The 12349-nt window shown below is 50.4% G+C and overlaps 1 pseudogene; it reads left to right on the top strand.

Moving 5' to 3' along the window:
- LOC130682327 (putative protein SNX29P2) overlaps positions 1 to 12349 on the top strand; it is a 73797-nt pseudogene that overhangs the window by 9605 nt on the left and 51843 nt on the right.

The following is a 12349-nucleotide window of genomic DNA, read 5'->3' on the forward strand; positions in this document are numbered from 1 at the left end:
TAGCCATATATGTCTAGGAAAAAAATATGGCTTGGATAGTGTTCCATTCTCTGCTGTTTTAGGCATCCAGTGGGAATCTTGGAATGATCCCTCTGGAAAAGCATGGAACTGCTGTATACATGTATGTACCTGCCTCCCTCCCTCCCTACTTCTCTCTATCTAGAGATACTTATTTTAAGGAATTGGCTCATGTGATTGTTGAAGCTTGACAAATCAAAATCTGCAGGTTAGGCTGGCAGGCTGGAGCCTAGGGAGGAGTTGTAGTTTGAGTCCAAGAGCAGTCCGATGGCAGGGTTTCTTCTCCTCTGAGGGATCTCGGGCTTTTTCTATCGAGACCTTCAACTGCTTGGGTGAAGCCCACCCAAAATATGGAGGGTGATCTGCTTTACTCACAATCTACTGATTTAAAATGTTAATCCCATCTAAAAAATACCTTCACAGAAATATCTAGAATAACTTTTAATCAAATACCTGGGTACTGTGGCCTGGCCAACTTGACACATAAAATTAACCATCACTGTTACATTTTGCTCTTAATCTGGTGACAGCTATTAAACCTTAGGAACACTTCCATCTATAGCAGGCCCTCCAAAATAGACTGTAGAGATTGTTGGAGGTAAATTCTCTCCAACAAGTTTCATACCTTTGTGGTCTGAACCACAGATGATGCTTATCTGGAAATTGTTTAATCCCGCCTTCAAATTTAAATGATAATCTTGCTGGATAAAGTAATCTTGGTTCCAGACCCTTCTGCTTCATTGCATTAAATGCATCATGCCACTCCTTTCTTGCCTGTAAGGTTTCTGCTGAGAAGTCTGATGTTAGCCTGTTGGGCTTTCCTTTGTATGTGATCTTATTTCTCTCTCTGGCTGCTTTTAATAGTCTGTCCTTATCCTTGATGTTTGCCATTTTAATTACTATGTGTCTTTGTGTTGTCTTCCTTGGGTCCCTTGTGTTGGGAGATCTGTGGATCCCCATGTCCTGAGAGACTATCTCCTTCCCCAGATTGGGGAAGTTTTCAGCAACTACCTCCTCAAAGACACTTTCTATCCCTTTCTCTCTTCTTCTTTTGGTACCCCTATCATGCAAATATTGGTCCATTTGTTTTGGTCACACAGTTCTCTCAATGTTCTTTCATTCTTAGAGATTCTTTTTTCTCTCTGTGCCTCAGATTTTTTGTATTCTCTTCTCTAGTTTCTTTTTCATTTATTGTCTCCTCCACCGTATCCAATCTGCTTTTAATACCTTTCATTGTGCTCTTCAAAGATTGGATATCCGACCAGAATTAATTCCTGAGTTCTTGAATATCTTTCCGTACCTCCATTAGCATGTTAACGTTTTTTATTTTGAACTCCCTTTCAGGAAGATTTATGAGGTCTGTGTTCTCTTTCTCAGGGGTTATATTAATTTTACTCTGAACCAGGTTCCTTTGGCGTTTCTTATTTGTATATGGCGCCCTCTAGTGTCCAGAAGCTCTACTCTCTGGAGCTGCTCAGCCCCTGAAGCAATGTCAGTGGTTGCAGGGGAGCGGTATTAGTGCCTGGAGGGAGGAAAGAGCTGTTTCCTTCTTCATGGCTGCTGTGCCTGTCCCCACTGCCTGAACCAGTGGGCCGACCACCCAGGTGTAAGTCTCTATGCTTTGCATTTGTAGTTGCTGTAGATAGAGCTTCCCTCTGGCTGGCCTAACGCCAGGGTAGGGTTTGCCGGTTTGCGACCCAGATGGGGCTGGCCGGGAGAAAGGCTCAGTAGGCTGCCTATCACAGAGGGCGTCCTTGGAGCTGTGTAGCCAGCCAGGGAGCTGGAGTACGTGGAAATTGTGAAAGCTCCCAGCCTTCTGGCCAGAGTGCACCTGGACAATTTTGTCTACCTGTCCTTTCTCCTGAGCAGTAAGCTCTGTGCAATCCTTGCCCCTTTAGCAGCCTTCCTCTTAGGGCTTCCTTGTTAGGAAGTCTCTCAGACTGCCCACCTTTCTTTGGTCCCAGAGCAGCTAGATATGGATCCCTGCTTTCCACAAGCGGCTGGAATCTCAGTCTCTCCAGGAATTCTGCCTGTCTTAGTTTTCCAATTCCCTAGTTACGAGAGTCTCATGAAAGCACCATGAAATGTAGGTTTGTGCTCCCAGCGCAGATCTCCGCAGCTAGGAATTCAGCAGTCCCAGGCCTTCCACTCCCTCCCTGCTCCGTTTCTCTTCCTCCGGCCGTGAGCTGGGGTTGGGGAGGGGCTCGGGTCCCGCCGGGCCTCAGCTTTGGTACGTCACCCTGTTCTGTGATGTCTGCTGTTTTCTCCAGGTGTGTGCATGCTGGCGCAGTCCTTTCCTGTTGCTTTGTCAGGATCAGTTGTATTAATTATGTTTTCGTATTATATGCGGTTTTAGGAGAAGCCTCTGTCTCACCTCTCACGCCGCCATCTTTAATCCTGACACTACACTTCTATTCCCGGCCCATGTCTCCTTCTGTTTTCAGCTCTGTCACGGCCTGGTTAGTTCCCAAGAGGCAACTTGTGGGAGGCCGGCAGATGCTCGTGGTGATCTGAGCCCTCAGGGGCTGTCCCCCCTGTCACACAGCTGTCTTCTTTCATCTTAGGCCACTGGATGGGCCCACCTGCCTCTCCGAGATACACACCTGGGCTCTGCTGCAGGTGCCCCATGGCGACATTGATGTCCTCTTTCCGGTCAGCGCAGTGGGCTCCTAGGCCCTGCAGGTGGGTGTTTCCTGCTTACTCTTTTCCTCCCATATGAGCTTTGGCTCCAAGAGCCTCAGGAGTGTCTGGGTTACCTGTGCAGGTAGGAGTGGGAGCAGGGAAGCTGGTTGAGATTAGAGATGACAGAGGATCTGGCTTCTCTTCCTGCTGAACCTGGGTGTTGTTAGATGCTCTTGTGAGTGAGTCACCCAGGAGGCCCAATCCTATTTTTTTTTCTCTCCAGTGATTTGTTGAACGTGGTCATTCATGTACAAGATGACCGCAAATGGTGACCATTGTTTTTCCTTCTTAGGAGAAGGGAGGTCACAGAACCCGTAGCTGTGACAGTCTTGGCACTCTCTGCAGCATAGGGCCTGGGGATCAGGGCTTAGCTTGCTTGAAACCTGCCTTTGGATGGGTAAGCATTTCTGTCCCATTCCATGGGATTGAGTATGCTTTGTGTGGTTCCTTACTGTTTTCTTTAGCTAGAGAAGGTCACAGGGGCAGCGAGGTTTGGGGTGGGGAGTGGTGGTGGGGATGTGGATGAGCCCAGCTCGCCCACAAGGGTGCGTGCGAGTGTAGCCTGTATGGTGAATGTCACTGTGGAGTGGGCCGTCGCACTGCACAGCACACTGTCACACAGCACCACCGGCTGAGTGAGGCCTTGGTGCTGACACCTCTTTATGTGGGCACCCTGCTCATCTTCCCAGGGCCAGTTTTAGGAAGCCGTCAGTGATGGGGGCCCACCAACTGCTCAGGAAGATGTTGACATTGTGAACCGGATGATGGACTATTGTTCTTGCTGCTGTGTGGGGAACAGAAACCCACTCAACCCAGCTCAAGCGGAGGGGCAGGGCGGGGACAAGGAGAGGCAGCAGTCTGCGGTGGGGGTCAGGTCAGACCCCCTCTGGCAGTTGCAGGAGCTGGGCTGGGAGACCTCTCAGAGCAGTGAGTATTCCTGGTGGAACCTGAGGCTGATGGGAAGGGTGGCTGAGTGGCGTTATCTAATAGGCTCGTCTCTTTTGGAAGGTGCAGTCGGTGGTGAGAGTGACAGCCAACACTCATCAAACCCTCGAAGTAGGTCTAAGGCTGTAAGGTGGCCCGCGTGCACGCACCCACCCTGACCACAGCCCATGGGGCAGTGGTGGTTATCACTGTGTCCCCTTCCTCCCAGATGTGTGGTCACTGTTCCCCAGGTTAATGTGGGAAGAGATGAGGCACAGTGCAACATGACAGGGTATCTTGTGGGCGCCCGTGGGCTTGGGAGCTGGGAACTTGGAGTGGAGGGGCTCCTCACCTGGCCAGGTCACTCTGAGACCCCACACTCCCTCACGAGGCTGCCTGTACTCGGCTGAGGTGCAGACCTTCGCCGCAGCCACGGCCTTCCATAGCAGCCAGCAGGTGCTGGGTTCCGGCTGACTCTCCCAGAGGCGCCATCTGGTGGGCCCTGCTCGGGTCTGCAGGCCCCTCCTTCCACTCAGGTGGCGGCCTTGGTGCAGACGGCCCAGGACGGGGATGGTTATCTCGTCCCTTCAGTGGCAGTGTGCAAGCCGCGGGATGTCTGAGAAGGGGGCGGGGCTGCAGACAGCACGTGGTCCTGAGGTGTGTTTAGGGCCCCTGACATTCCCAGAGTTTATTCACGGCTTCCAGCTGAATCACCTAGTGTCAACCCCCGACCGAGGGTGTTTTTTTGTTGGCCTGTTCTGTTTCAAGTGGCTCCTTCATTTCTTAACTGGGTTCTTCCAAACTAGTAGTCCCTGGAGGCTGCTGGCTGGCTGCTCCTGGGACATGGCTATTTGTGGTTCACATTGGGGTTAGCCTTACCGAACCCAGCACTGTCTCTCCCTCGCTGGGCTCTCCACTGTCACCAGGGAAAGTGGCCTCTGGCGGGCCTCCAGAGTCATCGCAGGAAGGCGCCCCCGGCAGATTCCCAGGGTCCCATCTGTCTGTCAGCCTCACACACCCAGAAGCCCTATCTTGTCACTGCTGATGGGACTCTCAGTCCCAGCTTATCTTGGTTGTGTGCACCAGAGGTGGTGTGTGTGAGCTGGTCTGCCAGCTTTTCAATTTGCTACAGTAACAAAGCTGCCAGGTGTTTTGGAAGCCTGTGTCAGCCTGAGGGGCAAACCCGCCTGGGTGGGAACATCAGATGGGAAGGCACCGTGTTCTAGGGCCACACGAAGACACTGGAATCCGAGTGAGGGGAATCCGTTACCTGACTGGAGTGCCGTGTTGGGTTGATTCCCTTCTGGCCTGGTGCTCTGTCTCCAGGGGAGGCACGTGTGCCAGGTGGCGCTGGGCTGGCCTGCCTGCCCTGGGCCCTGCCAGCACTCCGCTCCCAGACGCCTTTTGTTTCACTCCATTTCTGACCAGGGTCCCTTTGGCTGACGCCCTCCTGCTTGAGCAGCAGTAGCCTGTTCTCCCCCATCCTGGCCTGGGAGCCATTGGGTGTCTGTACTGATGACTTTGCACACAGAGGACTCGTCCCTTAGGAGGCGCTCCCATCATCTTGGAAGACGTTGGTGCCTCTACTACCACTATCTGTGTGGGTTTTTGGAGAAAGACCGAGAGAGGAGGATAAAGAGGGAGGGGAGCACCTGGTGGGGAAGGATGGGTGGCTTGGGTAGCTAGGTCTTGGCAGGGAGAACGCAGCAGAGAAGGGGTGTCTGAATCTTAGAGGAGGGGGCTCTGCAGTTTAGTGGTCTGTACTTCAGAGCTACATTTTTAGGGCTCGGGGGCCTCACAGAAGGGAGACCCCATTCCAGCATCACACGAGACCTGACAGGCAGGTTGGAGGAAGGGAAACATCAGTTCCTCTGTGCCTGCATTTACTCACAATGAAGCCACACATGTTTACTAGCATCGTTGTGAAGCTGCAAGGGAGGGCAGTCCCCCAAAGTTTCTCTCAGCTGAGAATAACAGGAGGAGGTGAACAAGCACCCGTTTCTACCTACTGCATGTGTGACTGTTCCTGCTTGCCTCTTGGTGGAGGGGCCTGTGCTTAGTGTTGGGTTAGTAAATGCACAGTCAGTTTCTGAAAGCTAGCTTTGGTTCGTCTGTGACCTTGACCCCCTTCTCCTCCAGGCGGGTCTATCATTCGGGGGCTTCTCCTCATCCTGTGGTGGGTCTCTGCAGATTCCCAGGGTCCCATCTGTCTGTCAGCTGGCTGAGGCCGAGGAGCCGCTGCTACAGTGCTGCTCTCATCTGAAGTGGCTGATTGCTCCCCCAGGGTAGTTTTACTGTTTGGACTCTTAGATGCTGTGGTGGTTGCAGGGCGTGCATTGTGTTCCTGCCCCACTGATGTGGCTCACGGGCCACTAGGGCGCACAGTTTACTCCATTCGTGGGCGATCCTGTTGTGCACTAGCACCATGCCAGCTCTGGGGACCCAAAGGCGAATCCCTCCTGGAGTTTTGCATGGGGAAGAACCATCAATAGTTCTCTCTGCTTCAACCCTGTAGCTACCCTGTCCCTTCTTCTTTTAGCAAACAGAGTGGTTTTTTAAGAACTTGAATCAGAGTGCATCATTACCCTTCGTAAACTGTTCCACCCCACTTGGGATAAAACCCGGAACCCTCACTGTGGCCACCCCTGCTCCCGACCACCCCGCAGCCTCACCTCTTCTCATTTCCCTTTGCTTGGTGTCTCCGGCCACACTAGCCTGCATGCAGCTTCTGGAACCGAGACTGCAGCCCCCTGTCCTGCATCTTCCCCCTCTGCCCATCCTTCAGGTCGTGGCCCAAGGGTCGCTGTCTTACAGAGGCTTCTCTGGCTCCTGGCAGGCAGGCCAGGCCTTGTTGGTCATAAACCTTGTGTATTTCCAGTTTTCCACTGCTCTGACCTTAGTTTGTAATTGTATATTTGTATAATTACTTGCTAATGCCTTTCCCCACTGCTAGTCTTGGAGGTCCATGAAGACAGGACCATGTCTGTTTTGATTCCAGTGTGACCCCGATCCTGGCCAGTGTCAGGCCCACAGTGGTGGCTCAGGAAGCGTTTGCTGGGTGGGTGAGTGGGTGAGGGGACTGATGCAGTAGGTGGGGGTGGGGACATGCAGTGAGTGGACATCTGGCAGATGGAAAAGAGATGTCCAGTTGGAGACACACTGTGGACAAATGAGTGGAGGTGGGAACTCCAGGGACATGTCGATAGAAAAGCACATATCTCAGATCAGCTGAATGAGACTATGGGCTCAGCTCTGCCATGGGGCAGAGCGGGGTTCAAATCCTCACATATTGGCACTGTGGTCTTGGACAAGTCACTTAAACGCATGAGGGCCTACTGCCCATCTGTTAGTTTAAGATAACAGTCGCACCCACCTCAGAGGGGGCCCTGAGGATGAGTGAGGTGGTCTGTCTTTGCGACTGCTCTGTGGCCCCAGTGCCTCAGGCCTGCTTCAGCTTCCTGGGCCATGGTTGTGCATTATCAAGGGAGGCCCACTTGGGCCAAGTGGGTGTAGTGTCTGTGGTGCTGGAGGGTGGTGGCCTCTATGCAGCCATGGGTTTCCGTTGTGTGTGTTGCGTCCCCGTCTTTGCTTCAGGAAGCAGAATCAGGCAGCCTTGTGTGAGTTAGATTAGAGAGGGTGAGACGGAACTGGGGGCACCTCTGCAGCAGACCCCGAGAAGGTACTGAGCCTTCAACTAGGGCAGCCGTGGAAACGGCTTGGGAGCCAGGGTGGGAGATAATTGGGTGGAACTGGGAGGTTATGGATACCACGTAGCTCTGTGATGGCCAGCGGGGTGGTGTGGGCACTCTTCTGACGTCGCAGCTCGGGAGTGGTTACAGGAATGGTTTTGTAGGTGAGGGTCAGTTGGGAGGCCCCAGAGGGTACCCCAGGGGAGCTTTCTACCAGACAGAGATGTGGGAGTAGGACTGAGGCTGAGGCCCTCGGCTGCGGTGAGGGCTTGAGAGGCGTCAGCCGCACAGAGGCTAGCACTGGAGCCAAGCCCTGGGTTTGCCAAGGTGCAGAGGCCATGGGGCTGTGCCTCGGGGGCCTTCGTACTGGAATCAGAGAAAAAGAGGGTGGAGCGGGAGCGAAGAGTATGTTAGGAGGCCAGGAGAGGAGCTCCAGGAGGAGGGCTTGCTTGGCCTGTCGTCTGCCACCCCGGGGAGAGTCCTTTGGAACTATTTAAAAGAGGCAGGAGTGAGTGGATGGAATAGCTTAATGGAGGCAGCCGGGCAGAAGAAAAGGTGAGAAACCTTTCTTCCTAGGGTTCCCTCAGTTCAGCCTTGTAGGAGCTGGGGAGCCTTGGGCAGGACGAAACCAGGCGTTAAACGGGAGGGTGGGGGAGGCCGTGAGGGCTGAGGGCCGCGAGGCGCGTCTTTCGGCTCTGCGTCCCCTGTCCGCGGTGCAGGCCTCGTTCTGTACTGGGCATCGGCGAGCCAGAAGCTTCTCCAGTGAGCCTGTGTCCCGGGGGACACTGGCCTTCATGTCACCGTCCAGACCAAGGGGCATGAAGTTGCACTTTTTCCTGGAAAGAGATGTGAACAGCAGCTAATACATTTGTGGAAGTCTTCAGTGCCTTTTGCCTGTTGTTTCTGGAGATTATTTATGGCCTCACTTATCTTTTCTCACTTATGAATCCTTTCTCAGTTAATGGCACGTAATGCAGGGCAAGTGGCTTTTAGAAAGCAGCAGACCCTCAGTTTGGACGTGAGCCTACTGTCAGCGGCTAGACCATGCCTGCCCCGTTGTGCCCATATCAAGCCACTACAGCAGTAGTTTGTCTAACAGCTGACTTACTATTTCCTGACTCTCAGGTTTGTGCTAAATATGAACTTCATGCAGGAATTCAGGTGGATCGAGATAAAAAAAAAGGTTAAGTGGGGTTATGGGCCCTCCTCTCAGTGACTGATGCCAAATCTGAGATTATGGTTGAAAAAATGCAACAGGCAGCAGATTAAAACCCAGTGTGCAGATGTAGAAACATTTGTAAATCAGTTGCTTTAGCCGATAAGCCAATGTCTGTACTGTGTCTTTGTCTCATGGAGAAAAATGAGATGAAAACAGAAACTTGACTTTTTCTCTGCGATTCCTCTCTGTGCAGAGATGCCCCCCTCGGAAGCCTGGAGAACGGGACAGAGCCGGAGGACCACATTCTCCCAGAGACAGACTCTCGGTGTATGTTAGTATTCAGAAACCAAGTTGCCAGAAACCAAGAATTGAATTGTCCTATTCACAGTTCTGCGTTTTATTCTCTCTTAAGGCTAGGGGGGCACCTGCTGAGATTAAAAGTCAAGGCTTTCCTTCACGTTCGTGTTTGGGGTAGTCTTATATCACATAATGTACAAAGTTGCCAAGGATCTCAGAGCTTGAGAAACAGTGTTGGTCACACTTGACTTACCTACCACTTTACTTTTTACACTTTTGGGCCATCTCTGGGTATCTCCTTTATAATTATTTGCTTGATTTTAATATGTGATAATATTGAACAATTTTAATATTGTGCACTATGTAAGCCGCTTAGATACCATATATTTGTGAAGTGCTTAGTCTGGCATACAGCAGCAAACACTCTGTGGGTTGTTTCTTTTTTCAAATAAAAGTATCTCAAAGGGAAACCAAGTTGCCCCAAGTCATTGTGTATTAGGTGGCAGGGCTGAGACGGACACTCAGGTCTCCCTGATGCCACCACGATCCCTGTTGCTCTTATAAATTTCTCCTCCTTTCTCTTTATGGTTTTAATTTGGTGTCCCAGGGATATGTCACGTTTGCATTTTTAATGAGCCCTAGGGTGGGAGTCACTGCTTACCTTACAGTCCTTTTTGCTGTTTACTTTTGAACATTTGGAAAATGCAACAGTAAATGAAAAAATATTATTCTCAAGCCCCAAGCTCCATTGATGGTCTGGCCCTTTTCTTCCTAGTTGTGTGTGTGTGTAGGAACCATAATATGACCCTACTATTTTCATGAAAGATGTTAAGTATTATTTTTCCATGTTGGAATTTCTTTGTAAACATACAGTCAATCTTCATTGTTTGCAAGTCACCATGAAGACCGAATCATCACTCTTAGGAGAAATACAGGGTTAGTCCCTGTGAACATCTGGTCACATTTTGGTCAACTGATTAACGCCTAACTTTGTTTTTGTCCATTCCTGTTTAAAGACATCTTATTTAACACGTTTTGTTGATTCACTGACATTGAACTCATGGCCCACAGCACTATAACTTAGGCTTTGAGTAAAGGTTACCTAACATACACATTTTCCACATAATGAATATCACAGTCTTCTTGTGCTTAGGAACAGCAGACAGCACCTGACACTATGCTGGGGGGCCATGTCCAAGAGCAGAATCACTAACAGAAAGCACAAGGATGGCACTAAGTAGCCCACCCAAAGGACACGTTCGTTCCCTGTGTGATCGTTAAAGGAGGCAGAACTCATCTTGTTTGATGTCAGGTGGGAGCATGAGCTTCGGTGACTCAGGTTTTTTGCCACCCAGCATATGTTCATGAACGACCAGGGAAGTGCCGTGAGACTTGATCTTGGGTTACAAATAAACCTTATTGAGTAGGTGAATATGCAAATATGGTATCTGCAAATAATGAGGACTGACTGTAACTTCAAAGGGCGGCCTCTGTTCCGTGTAGCAGTGCACCTGAGTAAACTTAGCACCTGCAACTTTTTGAATGGTGAGGTTGTATTTTAAGTTGCTGAGTGTAACTTCCTTCTGCCTGCCTTTTCCCAGTGTGGAAGCCAGTCCTCCAGACCAAGGAAGCCCTCTGAGCAGCCTGTTAACTTCTTCCTCGGTGCCAGAGTCGATGACAATTAGTAAGTACTTGCTGAGCCATCTCTGCCAACACCGGGGTGACTCTTGGGCCTGCACATCATGCCGGTGCCTTTGCGCTTGCTCCCACATGACTGTGAACTTTCCAGAGAGAGGTCGTGTGTGTGCACATCTGGTCATGACCTTGAAGTGTGGTGCTTGGTTGTAAGCTTCCTGAGCTGTGGTTAATGTGTGGTGCTTGGGCCCATGCCTGCACTAAAGGACACACTGCAGAGGTGGAGCGGCCTTGAGATAGACGGGGAGCTTGTGTGGTTCAAGGTTTTGGGGTTTGCCTCCTGTAAGGCTGTTGGCTACAGAATAACTGTTCTATGTGGGTTTCCTTAGTAGCTCTGGAGGAACCATTTTTCTAAGTCAGGGTTTGTTTCTCAAAGATGACTGAAGGTTGCTAAGGATCAGGTTCAAGCTGTTTGCAACCTCACCACTCAGGAAAAGTATTAGAGATATGGCAATTAAGATCAGGTTTGAGTGACTTTATATAAGCAAGAATAAACCTACTGTGGCCTAACGAGATAGAAACTCATCTCTCTGTTCAGAGGTAGACAGGCTGGGGCTGGTACGTGGCTCTGTGATCCTCAGAGACCAGGACTCCTCCTCCCTTGCCTCTTAGTCCAAAGTGGCTATTTCAGCTGCAGCCATCCCATTCTCATCCTAGGTATCAGGAAGGGGGAGGGGGAAAGAGGAGAGACTTCCTCCATTTCCGTAGGTAGGATTCAGGGATCTGAATTTGCATGGAGAAAGAAATTATAACTTTTTTCTCTAGCCTCTGACTGAACTTTAGCATTATCTTCAATTATAAAAGTAACAGCAAACCCTAGAAACCATAGTGGTGTTAGCAGGGGGCCTGTCACTGACGGAAGTCACAGGCACCTGTCACAGACATGAAAAGAATCTCAGAGTCATTTCTGCTCGAAGATAGAGTGGCTTTTTAATGTGATGATAAAGAATCCCATATATTACTACATCACTTTTGTTTTTTTCATTTTGATAATTCTGTTTCAGTATAATCAATTTCCTTTGTAATCTCCTATGTTTTATTTTCTGTGTTTTAAAATACTTTTCCAAGAAGGGGCCCCTGGGCTTCACCAGGCTGCAGAATGGATCCATGGCATAGAAGAGGTGAATTTGGGGACTGCCCTCAGTCCCCAACGCTGTAAGGACCCTTCCTAGAGGGTGCACACAGCATCCAACTTATGTGGCCAATACCAGTCCTGCGGCCTCCCCTGACTGCTAAGGAGGCAGTGTACCCCCACAACCCCTTAAAAATTGGGGTTTTCATTGCTAAGGAAGGAAGAGTAGAGTTTGGGAGACAACCAGTGTCCTGTGATTCAAGGATGAATGAGGAAACGAGTGGGCACTGTGAGGCTGGCAGGGTGGGAATGACGGGCCTCGCTTTGTACAGCGGGAGTGTGTGGCCCAGCACGGTGCTTCCCAGCTGTGAATCCAGCTGTGCGGATATTTATAGGTCACCCGCTTTGGGGGACTCATGGGCTCAGAGAACCCTGAGGGTGCTGGTTTTCAAATTTCAGTTATCTATCACTGTACTATTACTATAATTTTAAAAAATGGTGCACTTAAAAAAATCTGAATTCCTTTATTTAGAAAGGGAACTTTATATGGCTACTGTAAATGGACAGCTACTTTTAGTGGACATAAATAGCCGGTAACTGTGCGATAAAGACAATGGAAAGGAAACAGTGTTTTTCAGTCGGCCTGGATGTTGCCGCCCATCACAGCTTCTGACTGAGACCTGCTCCCATTGTTAGAGAAGAGAGAGAGGGCAAGGGAGAAGCCTTGGGAGGGCTGAGGGTGTTCTGGCGCTAAACTCCCAGTGTTTCCTGGGGGGAAACAGGATTGGAGAGGCGTTGAGGAACGAGGTCCCG

Source organism: Manis pentadactyla, unplaced genomic scaffold, assembly GCF_030020395.1.
Source record: "Manis pentadactyla isolate mManPen7 unplaced genomic scaffold, mManPen7.hap1 scaffold_226, whole genome shotgun sequence".
Lineage (NCBI taxonomy): Eukaryota > Metazoa > Chordata > Mammalia > Pholidota > Manidae > Manis > Manis pentadactyla.